Genomic DNA, 15000 nt, shown 5'->3' on the forward strand with positions numbered 1-15000 from the left:
CTAGGTTCGGTCTCACTCTGCCAAAACAACAACACTTTCTCTATCTAATTCCTGGTTCTTACCCCTTTTTCTTATTTCTTTGTTTTCGTTTTCGTTTTTCCCGCTCCCGCTGACCTATTTTGACCTCGGCCTGCCGAACAAAACCTACTTGCCCGTGAAGTTTTATTATGTCGACATTTCTCACTACCTGCACACAAACACACGCACATACACACACACACAAACACACTTTGAATTGCTGGCTCAAAGTTTGCTTGCGTAAATCTTTTATTAGCTTTTAATTTGCAGCGTGTTGCCGAATGACTAAGAGAGAGAGAGAGAGAGAGAGAGAGAGAGAGAGAGAGAGAGAGAGAGAGAGAGAGAGAGAGAGAATATTCCACTGATAGACAGAAGAATGAGAGAGAGAGACATGAGATACGGGGAGAGAGAGAGAGAGAGAGAGAGAGAGAGAGAGAGAGAGAGAAAGAGAGAGAGAGAGAGAGAGAGACTCTCAATAATGAAAATATTGGCTGGAAGAATAGCAAAAAAGAACGGGTTCTCATCAATGACGAAGCAAAGATACATGAACAATGTTAACAAGAGGGGAATAACACTGAATGAAGCACAAAAATACACTTCTGTTAAAGTAAGAGGGGGAGGTGAGGGGAAGGATGAGGGGAAGGGGATAAGGGGGAGGGAAGAGGGTGGGGGGAAGAGGAATGACGAAGACACAAAGGCCCAAGAAGAGTTAAAAGGAAAACATTCCCAGAGGCCAGATTGAATTCGGGGAGGTACAGGGCGAGGCTGATGTGTGTGTGTGTGTGTGTGTGTGTGTGTGTGTGTGTGTGTTGGGAGGGGGGTGTGGACAGGGAGGGTGAGGGAGAAGGAATTGGGGTGGGGTATGAATGAAGGAAACAAGTTTAACGGGGAAACTTAACTAAGGTCAAATGGTGGACCAGGAGTTTTGGGAAAAGTCAAAGATTTTTGGGAAGAAGCTAAATTTCAAAGATTTTTTGGGAAGAAGCTAAATTTCAAAGATATTTTTAACTATTGTTTCCATTCGTTGGCTTTTAATCTGTAATCTTTTAATCTTAATTCTTGTGGTTTTGATGTTTTTCATTTTTTTTCCGGAAGAAAAATTGAAAAACATCAAAACCACAAGCTATCTAACCAAAACCACAAACTGAAAACCATTTAACACTGAATAACACATTCTGTCTATGATCCATATTACTGATTATTTTCAATGTCAGTAATAGTATTAGTAGTAACATAGTAATTTATCCAATTATATTATCCACACACACATTATATATATATATATATATATATATATATATATATATATATATATATATATATATATATATATATATATATATATATATAAGTCGTTGAGGGTACAGTCGAGTGTTCGAGTCACTTGGATACCAATCCATTTATCACTTACAATTCCCCTTCGGTGATATTCCCTGAAATAAAGGAATTGGATATTTAGCATTTGGAGCTTAATGTTTGTATATAAAATGTCAGGTTGATGTGGTCAAAATTCATATATCTATCTGTTACACACACATATATATATATATATATATATATATATATATATATATATATATATATATATGTATATATATGTATATATACATACATACATAATCAACACACAATTACGTGTGGAACAGAAATAAATTTCTGACTCACACAGGATCGAACCAGGTTCTTTCAATTGAAAGGCAAGACCGCTGCCAACCAGGCCACACAAGTGTGTTTGGCAGTGGTCTTGTCTTTCAACTGAAAGGCCTGGGTCTGATCCCTGATGTGAGTCAGAATATATATATATATATATATATATATATATATATATATATATATATATATATATATATATATTTTCCTCCTCCTCCTCCCCTCCTCCTCCTCCTCCTCAGTTGAAAAATACACCCGAATGGAAATTCAAGCCTACCTAGGCCCGCCCACCGTAAATTTGAGAATTCTCAAGAGTTACATTTATCAAATGAAGAAAAATAACCATATTTTTTTTTTATATAACCGGACAACCATTTGAAATAAGATAAAGATAAATTGAGAGGAGATGGGGGGGAGGGGAATATTCAATTTCATGCGGTGTACGAATTTGAAAGCGAATGACTTATTAATTATATTGATATATTTGATAAAAAAAAGACATTCCCTGATTTTGTGAACTTGAAAGTAAATAATCATAATAAATAAATATGAAATAAAAAAAAACATTCACTGCTGATGATATATGAAAATGCATTAAACGATCTATGAACATATGACAAGCAGGTATCAAAACTATCTATTTATATTTGGCAGGTTCTATCCAACCACTAGAAAGGCAACTTTAGTCTGTTTTTTGAAGCTGACGGTAAATATCAGCAGTGGATATCGTCGTAACCTATGATAGGTGACGAGAAGTGTCAGCAACTAATAAAAAAATCTTAGACAAGTAAAAAAATGCGCCGAAGTTTATTGGGCGCAATCGAGTTTTCTGTATAACCGCCTAAGCGTATAATCAAGGCCACCGAAAATAGATCTTTCTTTCGGTGGTCTCGGTATAATAATGTATGAGCCGCGGCCCATGAAACTTTAACCACGGCCTGGTGGTGGTCTATCCTATCTCGCTGCCAGAAGCACGATTATGGCTAACTTTAACCTCAAATAAAATAAACTATTGAGGCTAGAGGACTGCAATTTGGTATGTCTGATGATTGGAGGGTGGATGATCAACATACCAATTTGCAGCCCTCTAGCCTCAGTAGTTTTTTAAGATCTGAGGGCGGACAGAAAAAGTGCGGACGGACAGACAAAGCCGGCACAATGGTTTTCTTTTACAGAAATCTAAAGAACTGTCGGCTAAAGTTTCAAACGAAATAATACAAAATTCCATTGCTATCTCTACTAATACTAACAGCCCAAAAATACAAAAAAAAAAAAAAATAGCTTTTAGGACTAACAAAAGCCTATTTATCCCTAGGAGAAAAAAGTAAGGCAGGAACCAATTCGAAAACTTCAAGAGAAATAAATCTCCATTTGTCTTGCGCTAGAAGGGATGGCTCCCAGACAGCGTTTGGGGGGAGGTTTCAAAATATATTTCTTTAAGGTGGGAAGGGGGAATCATTACGAACAAATGTACTTACAAGCAATATATGCTTACTTACAAGATGTAATTATGGATGTTCTTGTGGAAAAACATAAAACAGGAGAAACTCACAAGCTGTCTTCAGGCACGGAATATAAAAGACAGCATGAACCATTACAAAATACATAGGAGAGTTTGCAATAACCACTACAAAATATAGAGGAAAGTTTGCAATAACCACTACAAAATACAGAGGAAAGTTTGCAATAACCACTGCAAAATATATAGGAAAGTTTGCAATAACCACTACAAAATACAGAGGAAAGTTTGCAATAACCACTACAAAATACAGAGGAAAGTTTGCAATAACCACTATAAAATACATAGGGAAGTTTGCGATAACCACTAAAAATGCATAGGCAAGTTTGCAATAAACATTACAAAATACATAGGAAAGTTTGCAATAACCACTACAAAATACATAGGAAAGTTTGCAATAACCACTGCAAAATATATAGGAAAGTTTGCAATAACCACTGCAAAATATATAGGAAAGTTTGCAATAACCACTACAAAATACATAGGAAAGTTTGCGATAGCCACTACAAAATACATAGGAAAGTTTGCAATAACCACTACAAAATACAGAGGAAAGTTTACATGAACCATTACAAAATACACACATGAATTACATCATCACCACAACAGTGAGCCCATTGAAAGAAAGGTCAAAATTGAGAGAGAGAGAGAGAGAGAGAGAGAGAGAGAGAGAGAGAGAGAGAGAGAGAGAGAGAGAGAGAGAGAGATTTATTAAGTCTTTTTCTGATGAAATGCATACCTGATTAATTCAGGTTAAGGCGAAATTATATTAATACCAAATAAGTTAATAAATGATGATGATGATGATGATGATGATGATGATTATTATTATTATTATTATTATTATTATTATTATTATTATTATTATTATTATTATTATTCAGAAAATGAAACCTATTCATACGGAACAAGCCCGCAGGGGCTATTGACGTGAAATTCAAGCTTCCAAAGAACATGGCGTCACTATGAAACAACTGTTAGGAAAGGGTGGAGGAAGGTAAGATGGGAGAAAGCGAATATGAACGGAGGTAAAGTAAAAGGAATGCAAGGGGTCGCAGCTACGGGCATGAAGGGACGCTTCAGTAATGCCTACAGTGCACCGCGGAGATGATTTATAATCTTTCCTTGGATAAGATTTCACGTGAAAGTTTTTTCTTATATTTTCATAGAACCTTAACAAAAATCATTGAATCAGGTTTTTTTCATTAACTTAAATAAATTTTTTCCCAAAAATCACTGACTCCGTTTTTTTCAGAAACTTAAATAAGTTTTTTTAACAAATTTCTCAAACAATTTTTATTATCAATAAACCACTAAATCAATTTCAACTAAATCTGACCTTCCTAATACCTGAAAGGATTTAGAAATAACCTGAAACTGACATTACTTATTTCCAAATGTAAAAAATCATTTATTCTTCATTATTGTATAATATTTCTTTCATCAACTGCTGCAGTTTAAAAACAGTTTTTCGTGATATTCATTTTCATTGGTAATCCTACAAAAACAAATCTCTCTATATCAGTAACCATTTGTATTTAAACAGTTTTTCCTTAACAAATCACTTTCCCCTCGACACCTCTTCTTGAGAGATAAATCTATTATTAGTATTCTCATTATTCATCTGTTAATCTATACATATATATTTTTTTAATAAACTTTCCCATAATCACATCACGTAAAACCAAACGCCCTCTACAAGACAATTCTTTAACAGTTCCCTTCAAAATAAAATGTCCCCAAAGAATTTCCCTACGCTCCTCCTTTACCCCCTAAAACCCCAACCACTCTTGGAGTCATACCTTTTACTTTTCTCCCTGAAGTTCTCCCTATACGCTCTCCCCACCATTCACTAAACCTCGGAGAAGGACCTCGAGCAATTTTACGAGGCCTTTGCAGTCCCTTAAGTGGGCTGACCCTCCGGATACACTGAAAAGAAGAAGAAGAAGAAGTCCTCCTCCTCCCCTTCCCCCCCCTTGAAGAGGCAGAGTCTGTCCCAAGCTGAACACAGGACATGAAGTGGAATGGTTGAACTTTTAGAGTGAAATGAAACACAAGTGACTATAAAAGGTTTTAGGGACTAAAGTGACTGTAATAGCTTCTTGGCTTAACTTAAATAAGACTTTATGTAAAGTGATTTCGTGGCTTGTATACGTTTGTAGTTTATAGGATGTATTAATACACTGATACGTCAGAATGTATGTCAACTAATTTCATATTATATATATATATATATATATATATATATATATATATATATATATATATATATATATATATATATATGTATGTGTATGTACGTATGTACACATCAACATTCAACAATCACAATCCCCATACGAATAAGTCCACAGCAACTCCCATTATCTCAAAAAGGTTTAATTTCCACTCCCTACGCAACAAAAGCGGTTCTCCGATAATCGTTTTTATAAAGACAGAAGAGGAAGAGGTGGAAGGTTATTCTCAATTCTCCTCCTCCTCCTCCTCCTCCTCCTCCTCCTCCTCCAAGTTCAATTCCATCCCGTCTCCTTCTCCCAACAATGGAAGCCACAAAGACAAATCAAGGGTGGGGAGGAGGAGGAGGGGGTTTATAAATCCCTCCCCTTCCTTCACCTCTCCCCTTCCTTCCCCCCCTCCGGCAGAGGGAGGGAGGGGGAGGTGGGGGTTCCCAGTCCTAAAACCAGCTCACCTCCATTTCCGATATTAAAACAGCCATAGGCTTCCGAGGCTCAAAGAAACACGCTGATATGTTTCTCACTCAATGGGAGGAAATTACAAGTTGAGGCTTTCTCTTTCAGCGGAACAATATGCGGTATTCTTATTTCGTTGGTCGAGATTACGCTTCACTGGTCAAGAGGGTTAGCTTATTTCAATACGGGAGAGAGAGAGAGAGAGAGAGAGAGAGAGAGAGAGAAATAGTCTTGTAACATGGAAAAAATCAGTAATCTCGGCACCTTGTATACATACGTACATACATACTTTCCCACAGACTCACGCCGAGTTGTAAATTTCTTTAAATATGAATAATTAAGCGTTTATACATTCCAGCCGTAGAGAGAGAGAGAGAGAGAGAGAGAGAGAGAGAGAGAGAGAGAGAGAGAGAGAGAGAGAGAATCGATCACGGATCACAAGTTTACACACTTATAATATACATACAAATTTATATTTATATATATATATATATATATATATATATATATATATATATATATATATATATATATATATATATATAATTATGTCTGTATGTGGACTATATAAATCCATATATAAATTGTGATGGCCAGAACTACAGCACAACCAATACGCTAAGATGTAGGTTGTCCATTATATTATCGGCATTACCAGATATTGTCCAAATGACAAAGTTCTATTGTTTCATTTTTCTCCGCAAACGTAGGCATCCTGCTTCTTAATACTTACAATATAAACTGGCAAAGAAAAGAGAAACAAACAAAAAGGATATGTATAAAATGTGCAAACTAGGTTCACAATAATAATAATAATAATAATAATAATAATAATAATAATAATAATAATAATGGTGAAGAAATCCACAGTAGTGTAAATGTAAATGCATATTAGAAATATGTAGGCAAACGGGAGGAACCTAAGAGGTCATTGAGCGGTGAAAGCGAAACTGACAGGAAAGAGGTTTGAAAGGTGTAACAGGAGGAAAACCATTTTGCAATTGCGCTATCAAACAACTGTTAGGACAGGGGCGGAAGTCAGATGGAAGAAAGAGAATATGAACGGAGGTACAGTAAAAGGAATGAAAGGGGTTGCAGCTAGGGGTCTGAAGAAGGGACGCTGCCAAAACCTCAAGTTAATGCCTACAGCTCACCGTGAGGGGCGCACTGACGGCGCCACCTCCTACGGGATATGAGAGTAAAAAAATTATAGCAATTAAAATCTGAAAAAATACAGAATATACTAATAATATACAATAATATGCGGGGTATGACAGTCACCGAATTTTAACAATTACAAAAAATCTGAAAGGATAAAGAATACTAGTAACTTACAATAGCAAGTGCAGCTTTACTCTTAGACTTAGGAAGGTCCAGACAAAAAAACAAATAACATATGGAAGGCGGGACCGAAGACTTTGCGACAGGACATTTGCATAAGAGAGAGAAAGAGAGGACACGGCCTTTTTATTTATATCCCATTTATGCTAATTCCTCCCGGTATAAGAAAGCTGGCGACCAGGAAGAGAAAAATAAACCTCCTTTTATAATGTAGGTCCACAATTTAAAAAGGGGGGGCTGAACCCATTCAGCCTGAATAAAAATAATCTATGTAGCAAACACTATTGAGCTAGGCAGCGATAAATCATATATTAACATACAGAAACATAAATACGTTCATCTATAACCAAAATAGTTAATTATCACAAAATTATTATTATTATTATTATTATTATTATTATTATTATTATTATTATTATTATTATTATTATTATTATTACTGAAAGAGAAACCCCACGATTCTTGTGGTATAATCTTGTTTACTGGTAATATTTACATATTACTTTGAGATCAAAGTAATATGTAAATATTTACCAGTAAACAAGTTATACACAAGAATATTGTGGTTTTCTTCCATCTTCAGAAGAAAACTGAAAGAAGTTTTTGTTTGGTTCATTATTATTATTATTATTATTATTATTATTATTATTATTATTATTATTATTATTACTATTATTATTATTATTATTATTATTATTATTATTATTATTATTATTATTATTATTATTATGCGGAACATGAACCCTATTCATGTGGAACAAACCCACCAAAGGGGCCACTGACTTGAAATTCAAGCTTCCAAAGAATATTATGGTGTTCATTTGAAAGAAGTAACAGAAGGCAACAGGAAATGCAGAAAGAAGAGATAAACTATAAGAAAAGAAAAAGTAAATTGAAAAATTAATAAATGTAAAGACAAAAATGTAAGTAAAGCCACGGAATAAACATTAAAAAACAAATACATAAATCTGATATTAAAATGCATCAGGTGAATAACCCAGATTTACTCCGGAATAAACAAAATAGAAAAAATAAAATAAAAATAAAAGTTCACAAATTTCAGAAAAAGGAGGATTTTAACTCCCCACAATAATTAAACTCATGCAAATTAAGCCAAGTCTTTTTTTTTACCCTTCGTACATAATTACGAGGCATTTTACATTCATAAATTCATAAGTGATTTTTATTAAATAATTTCATAGCAATACAGAATTGTTTTCCAGGTTTATAATGAATGTGACCAAATTTATTCAGGTTAAGTGGTTTGTGAATTGTTTGTGCAACAGGGAATCACAGTTAGTTTATATTATTTTTTTTTCATTATTTTTGACATATACAAACAAGAAGTTACGTCGTTCAATTACATTATTAATCGCAAAGAGTAACATGATAGTCATGTCCGCACATTACTATATACATATATATATATATTCCTAAAAGGACCTCATTCAAACTGGATGGTATCTAATGGAGTATTTATTCAGTTTTAATGAGGTCCTTTTAGTAATTCTACTATCGCACAGAACAATTGTGTATGTGATAAAGTTTTATATATATATATATATATATATATATATATATATATATATATATATATATATATATATATAATATTTATTTATTTATTTATAAATATATATAAATTTAATATAACGACAAGTGAAGTTAAATTACTTTATTATCCATAACCATAGATGAATATGATGTGCATAATTATATATATATATATATATATATATTATATATATATATATATATATATATATATATATATATATATATATATATATATATTATAATAATAATTATGCACAAATCATATTCATGCCATGGTTAGCAATAATAAAGTAATTTAACTTCACTCGTTTATGTTAAAATTATAAAAACTATAACACTGCACCACTTAACCTGAATTATTTTGTTATAGTCATTACGAAGCAGGAAAACAATTCTATATTACTATAAAATTATTATGTAAAACCACTTTTGAATTAATGAATGTAAAATGCCTCGTAATTATGCACGAAAGATAAAAAAAAATGACTGAGCTCAATTTGCATGAGCGCCATTATTGTGGAAGTGAAAATCCACCTTTTTCTGAAATGGGTGAACTTTTTTTTTTATATATTTTACACATTTATTTATTTTCTTTATTCCGGAGTATAAGTTTGGTTTCTTTGTTCTTTGATAGTGTATCTGCTGTTTCTTAGAATTTATTCAGCGGCTTTTGTGATGTTTATATTGTTTATAGAAGTACGTATTTGTTTCTACATGTTGTATGTGTTTGGTTGCATGCCTGGTTTGTTGATGCTTCCAGTACAGATTACTTTTTAGGTAATCTTCACTGCCTTTTTGTGATAATCAAATGTAATGTAACTATAGACGTTTGTACAGGCAAAGTATGTTATACCTCAGTTTAACCAGACCACTGAGCTGATTAACAGCTCTCCTAGGGCTGGCCCGAATGATCAGACTTATTTTACGTGGCTAAGAAAAAAGTTAAGTATATCTTAGTTTAACCATACCACTGAGCTGATTAACAGCTCTCCTAGGGCTGGCCCGAAGGATCAGACTTCTTTTACGTGGCTAAGAGCCAACTGGTTACCTAGCAACGGGACCGACAGCTTATTGAGGAATCCGAACCACATTATACCGAGAAATGAATTTCGATCACCAGAAATAAATTCCTCTAAATCTTCACTGGCCGGCCGGAGACTCGAACGCGGTCCCAGCAGGGTGCTAGCCGAGAGCTATACCGACCCGTCCAGCGAGGAACTGTTTGTACAGGTATTTGTTTTTTCTGTACCTTAATATATGATAGGAGGGAGAGCTAAGGTATAAGGAGAATGTGGTGTATGTAATGTAAAGAAGGCTAGGGAAGCTCGTCTGAGATACTATGGCCACGTCATAAGAAGAGAGGAGGTGGAACCAATCAAGAGAGTCAAGAACATGCCAGTGATAGAATTAGCATAAATAAGATCTAAACTGAAAGGCTTTGCCCACTCTCTCTCTCTCTCTCTCTTTCTATCTCTCTTATGCAAACGTTCTCTCTCAAGTCTTTGGTCCTGACTTCCTCATGTCATTTTTTTCTCTGTCTGAACTTTCTGAAGTCCAAGACTAAATCTTCACTCACTATTTGAAGTTACTCTGTATCATTATATACTTATATCATTTCGTATGTTATGTAAATAAAAGTTAAAATTCACACACACACATACAGTATATATATATATATATATATATATATATATATATATATATATATATATATATATATATATATATATATATATATATATATATGTGTGTGTGTATATAATATATATAAATAATGTGTAAATATATATATATAATATATATATATATATATATATATATACATATATATATATATATACATAGAGAGAGAGAGAGAGAGAGAGAGAGAGAGAGAGAGAGAGAGAGAGAGAGAGAGAGATGGTGTAAAAAAAAACGTATTCAAAAAGAAAGGATTTAATGGCCAATATCACAAAAACCTCATTTCTTTCTCTCCAAAGCCACCTACCCCTCTTAGGAGGAGGAAGCGGGCGGGAGAATATTGAAAAATTATACTTCTAAGACACCATTTCCCTTCAACTTCTCTAGGGACACAGCACTTCATTCCAAAGTCGTAGTAAGTGTATAGGAACGGCTGTCGTCTCAGTGTCAGCCCTCGTCAGCTGACAAGACATCCCGGACAGGTGTCATAATGAAGCTCAGGAAATGGAAAATGAGTTCTGCTTCTTGGGTTTCTCTGGGTGACAGAGATTCATCGCCTTCGTTACATATTCTCTCTCTCAGCTGAGCAACGGAGTCACTCGGAGCATATTATGTGAGTGCGCATGCGCGTGCACATATAAACACACACACATATATATACTGATAATACCACATCGTTTCGCCTTTGCCCAAAATCTGGCATCACAATACCCATGAAAAGTCGGGAACTTCGGTCCAACTGCAATTAAACCAATCTCTATCTTGACCAAACTTCCACAGAGAGAGAGAGAGAGAGAGAGAGAGAGAGAGAGAGAGAGAGAGAGAGAGAGAGAGAGAGAGAGAGAGAGAGATAAACTGGGATATCCAACTAAGGAAAAACCCCGGGTCTGAGAGAGCTTTTTTTCAAGCAAACTGGAAGCAACCTCTCTCTCTCTCTCTCTCTCTCTCTCTCTCTTCTCTGGTCAGAGAGGTATTTCCCAGCAAGCAACTTCTTTTCTCTCTCTCTCTCTCTCTCTCTCTCTCTCTCTCTCTCTCTCTCTCTCTCTCTCTCTGATGAGAGAGGTTTTCCCACAAGCAACTTCTCTCTCTCTCTGGTCAGAGAGATTTTTTCCAGCAAGCAACTTCTTTCTCTCTCTTTCTGGTCAGAAAGAGATTTTTCCTGCAAGCAACTCTCTCTCTCTCTCTCTCTCTCTCTCTCTCTCTCTCTCTCTCTCTCTCTCTCTCTCACTGGTCAGAGAGAGGTTTTTCCTGCAAGCAACTTTCTCTCTCTCTTTCTCTCTCTGGTCAGAGAGAGGTTTTCTTTCCCGAAAGCAACTTTCTCTCTCTCTTTCTCTCTCTGGTCAGAGAGAGGTTTTCTTTCCCGAAAGCAGCTTTCTCTCTCTCTTTCTCTCTCTGGTCAGAGAGAGGTTTTTCCCGCAAGCAGCTTTCTCTCTCTCTTTCTCTCTCTGGTCAGAGAGAGGTTTTCTTTCCCGAAAGCAGCTTTTCTCTCTTTTCTCTGGTCTGGAGAGAAGTTTTTCCTGCAAGCAGCTTTCTCTCTCCCTTTCTCTCTCTGGTCAGAGAGAGGTTTTCTTTCCCGAAAGCAACTTCCCTCTGCAACACAAACTTTCCCAGACGAATCAAAGGGACGACACGGCAACTGATAAAAAGTTCCCCAATTAGTCAAATGGATCACAGACGCTGTGGGCCAACAGCCGTCTTGCGGCCGGAAATGACCGGGGGCGGGGGGGGGGGATTTCCCCCTTCTCACTAATCCTCCCCCACAACTTCTTCCCCCTCGCGAGCACCTAACCGTGAAGACCAATCCCCAATCCACGAGATATTGAGATATTTTAGTCAAGAATGTCATGTCCAGGATGATTCACTCACTTCTTTTTTACGGATTTACTGTAAAACTATCATCCTTTTACCACCATATTCTTGCTCTTTTACAATCTTTTTTTTTTACAATTGTATCCAAATATTTTACCATCACATTCTGAATATGAACGGAGCGACAGCAAAAGGAATGAAAGGGGTTACAGCTAGGGGTCGAAGGGACGCTGCAAAGAACCTCAAGCGATAAAGCCTACAATGAACCGCGTGAGGCACACTGACGGCACTATCCCTCCTACGGGTAAGGTTCTGAACTAATTCTTGTACGTGAGTGCATGCGTTTGTTCGCTCGCCCTCCTCTGGCGATGCTTCAGAACGAACAAATTAATATTGACAGTCTAGGCAGACGTTCGATGCGGCCCATAATATATGCTGTCACTGCTCATTTGTCCTCCATTTTCACGGAGGCAGCCAGGCGCCAGTCTCTCTCTCTCTCTCTCTCTCTCTCTCTCTCTCTCTCAAGTCTTTGCTTCGCTCTCACCCGTATGAGGGAGCCTCGTGCAAGCTATAACAATAACAACAAAAATAATAACAACTCGTGTGTCAATTATTCTCTCGGCCCCAGTTTTCAAATTTGGCAATTTTATATTAATTAGTTTTTAAAAAATCCAACTTTCAGTGAGTGGTAAGGGTTCCTTTTCTTCTTCCAATTTAGCAATTTTATATTAATTAGTTTTTAAAAAATCCAACTTTCAGTGAGTGGTAAGGGTTCCTTTTCTTCTTTCAATTTAGCAATTTTATATTAATTAGTTTAAAAAAAAATTTCAGTGAGTGGTTAGGGTTCCTTTTCTCTCACATAATTATCAACATGTTCTTGAATTGGACTGAATATGGAATTTAGGCCAAAGGCCAAGCACTGGGACCTATGAGGTCATTCAGCGCTGGAACGGAAACTGACCGTAAAAGTTTGAAAGGTGTAACAAGAGGAAAATTCGCAGTTGCACTATGAAATAATTTATTGTTAGGAGAGGGTGGAAAGTACGAAGGAAGAAAGAGAATACAAAAGGAGGTACAGTAAAAGGAACGAAAGGGGTTGCTGCAGCCTAAATATTTCCACGTCTCTTTCACTGTTTCATTACGTCATCCGCGCAAGAAAAACAAATGAAACCACAAAATAAACAAATAAAACGAATAACTCAGTCTTCCCATCTCGTCCCTTCAATTCTGACCAACTGATGTAAGTGATACCCAACTTTCACTCACTGGGCATCTTGGCCCTCTGCAAAGGTTTCTAAAATGGATGCCCTTCGGAATTTTTTGTAGAATCCTATCATATCGATTTTTTTTTAAATCCTATCGTATCAGATAAGGATCGAAGGATCGTGTTTCAAAGACAATACGATAGTATTATACGGTGTTATCAAATCTCCCATCTTGACCACATGATTATTGTTCCCTGTAAATAATCCCGTTCTTTTCAAGAACCTTTGAACGAAAATTTTCGTGACAAAGTGGCAATGTGAAAAGGCACAATTCTCTCTCTCTCTCTCTCTCTCTCTCTCTCTCTCTCTCTCTCTCTCTCTCTCTCTCTCTCTCTCTGCAGCTTAAAAAGGAACAATGAACTACAAGATTAACTCTAGATCTCGCTCCCACATTTTTTGGTGTTTTATGTAAAGCGTAACATGTATTAATACAAAAACTGGCTTAAAAGATACGTAAAAAACTTTTCTCAAAGATACACAAAAAAAACTTATAAAAGATACGCAAAAAAAACTTATTTTAAAGATAAGCAAAAAAATTGTTTCAAAGATACGCACAAAACTTTTCTTAAAAGATACGCAAGAAAAAACTTTTTTAAAAGATATGCAGAATCATTAAGTTCACGTTGCCGGCCCTTAGGCAAAGTGGGAGTACTCATTTGAGTACTCTCTCTCTCTCTCTCTCTCTCTCTCTCTCATGAAATTTTCGTGACAAAGTGGCAATGTAAAAGAGAATGCTTATTTATATTCTCTCACTCTCTCTCTCTCTCTCTCTCTCCTTGAACGAAAATTTTCATGACAATGTACAAATGAACGAAAAATCTTATTCTCTCTCTCTCTCTCTCTCTCTCGCTCTCTCTCTCTCTCTCTCTCTCTCTCTCACCTTAGTTTTACCAGACCACTGAGCTGATTAACAGCTCTCCTAGGGCTGGCCCGAAGGATTAGACTTATTTTACGTGGCTAAGAACCAATTGGTTACTTAGCAACGGGACCTACAGCTTATTGTGGGATCCGAACTACATTATAGCGAGAAATGAATTCTATCACCAGAAATAAATTCCTCTAACTCTTCATCAGCCGGCCGCGGGAATTGAACTCCGGCCCATCGAGTGACAGTCTGAAGCTCAACCGAGTCGGCCAACAAAGGGCTGATTTCTCTCTCTCTCTCTCTCTCTCTCTCTCTCTCCCGCGCCTGTCATTAGCGCTGGATGGGACTCGTAAACCTATTACGCACCATTATAACAACTGGTAATTGGACGCTGTCATGGAGTTCTACAATACGGCTGTTGTTGAGCACAAATCATTCTCCAACCCCTTTGACAGTCTGTGCTTCATGCGTTGTGATTTTACGCATGCGTACATACAGTATAATATAAATACACACATATATACATAAATAAGATATATGTGTGTGAGTCTGTGTAAGTGTGTGTGTGTATTTTCATGTGTATGTATAAAATCACACCCGTGAAAT

General features: G+C 36.0%; 1 long non-coding RNA gene across 1 annotated transcript in view; it reads right to left on the reverse strand.

Annotated features, from left to right (window-relative positions):
- Positions 1-15000, reverse strand: part of LOC136838417 (uncharacterized) — a 592657-nt gene that overhangs the window by 521705 nt on the left and 55952 nt on the right. The window lies entirely within an intron of this gene.

The sequence above is a fragment of the Macrobrachium rosenbergii genome, chromosome 5, assembly GCF_040412425.1.
Source record: "Macrobrachium rosenbergii isolate ZJJX-2024 chromosome 5, ASM4041242v1, whole genome shotgun sequence".
Lineage (NCBI taxonomy): Eukaryota > Metazoa > Arthropoda > Malacostraca > Decapoda > Palaemonidae > Macrobrachium > Macrobrachium rosenbergii.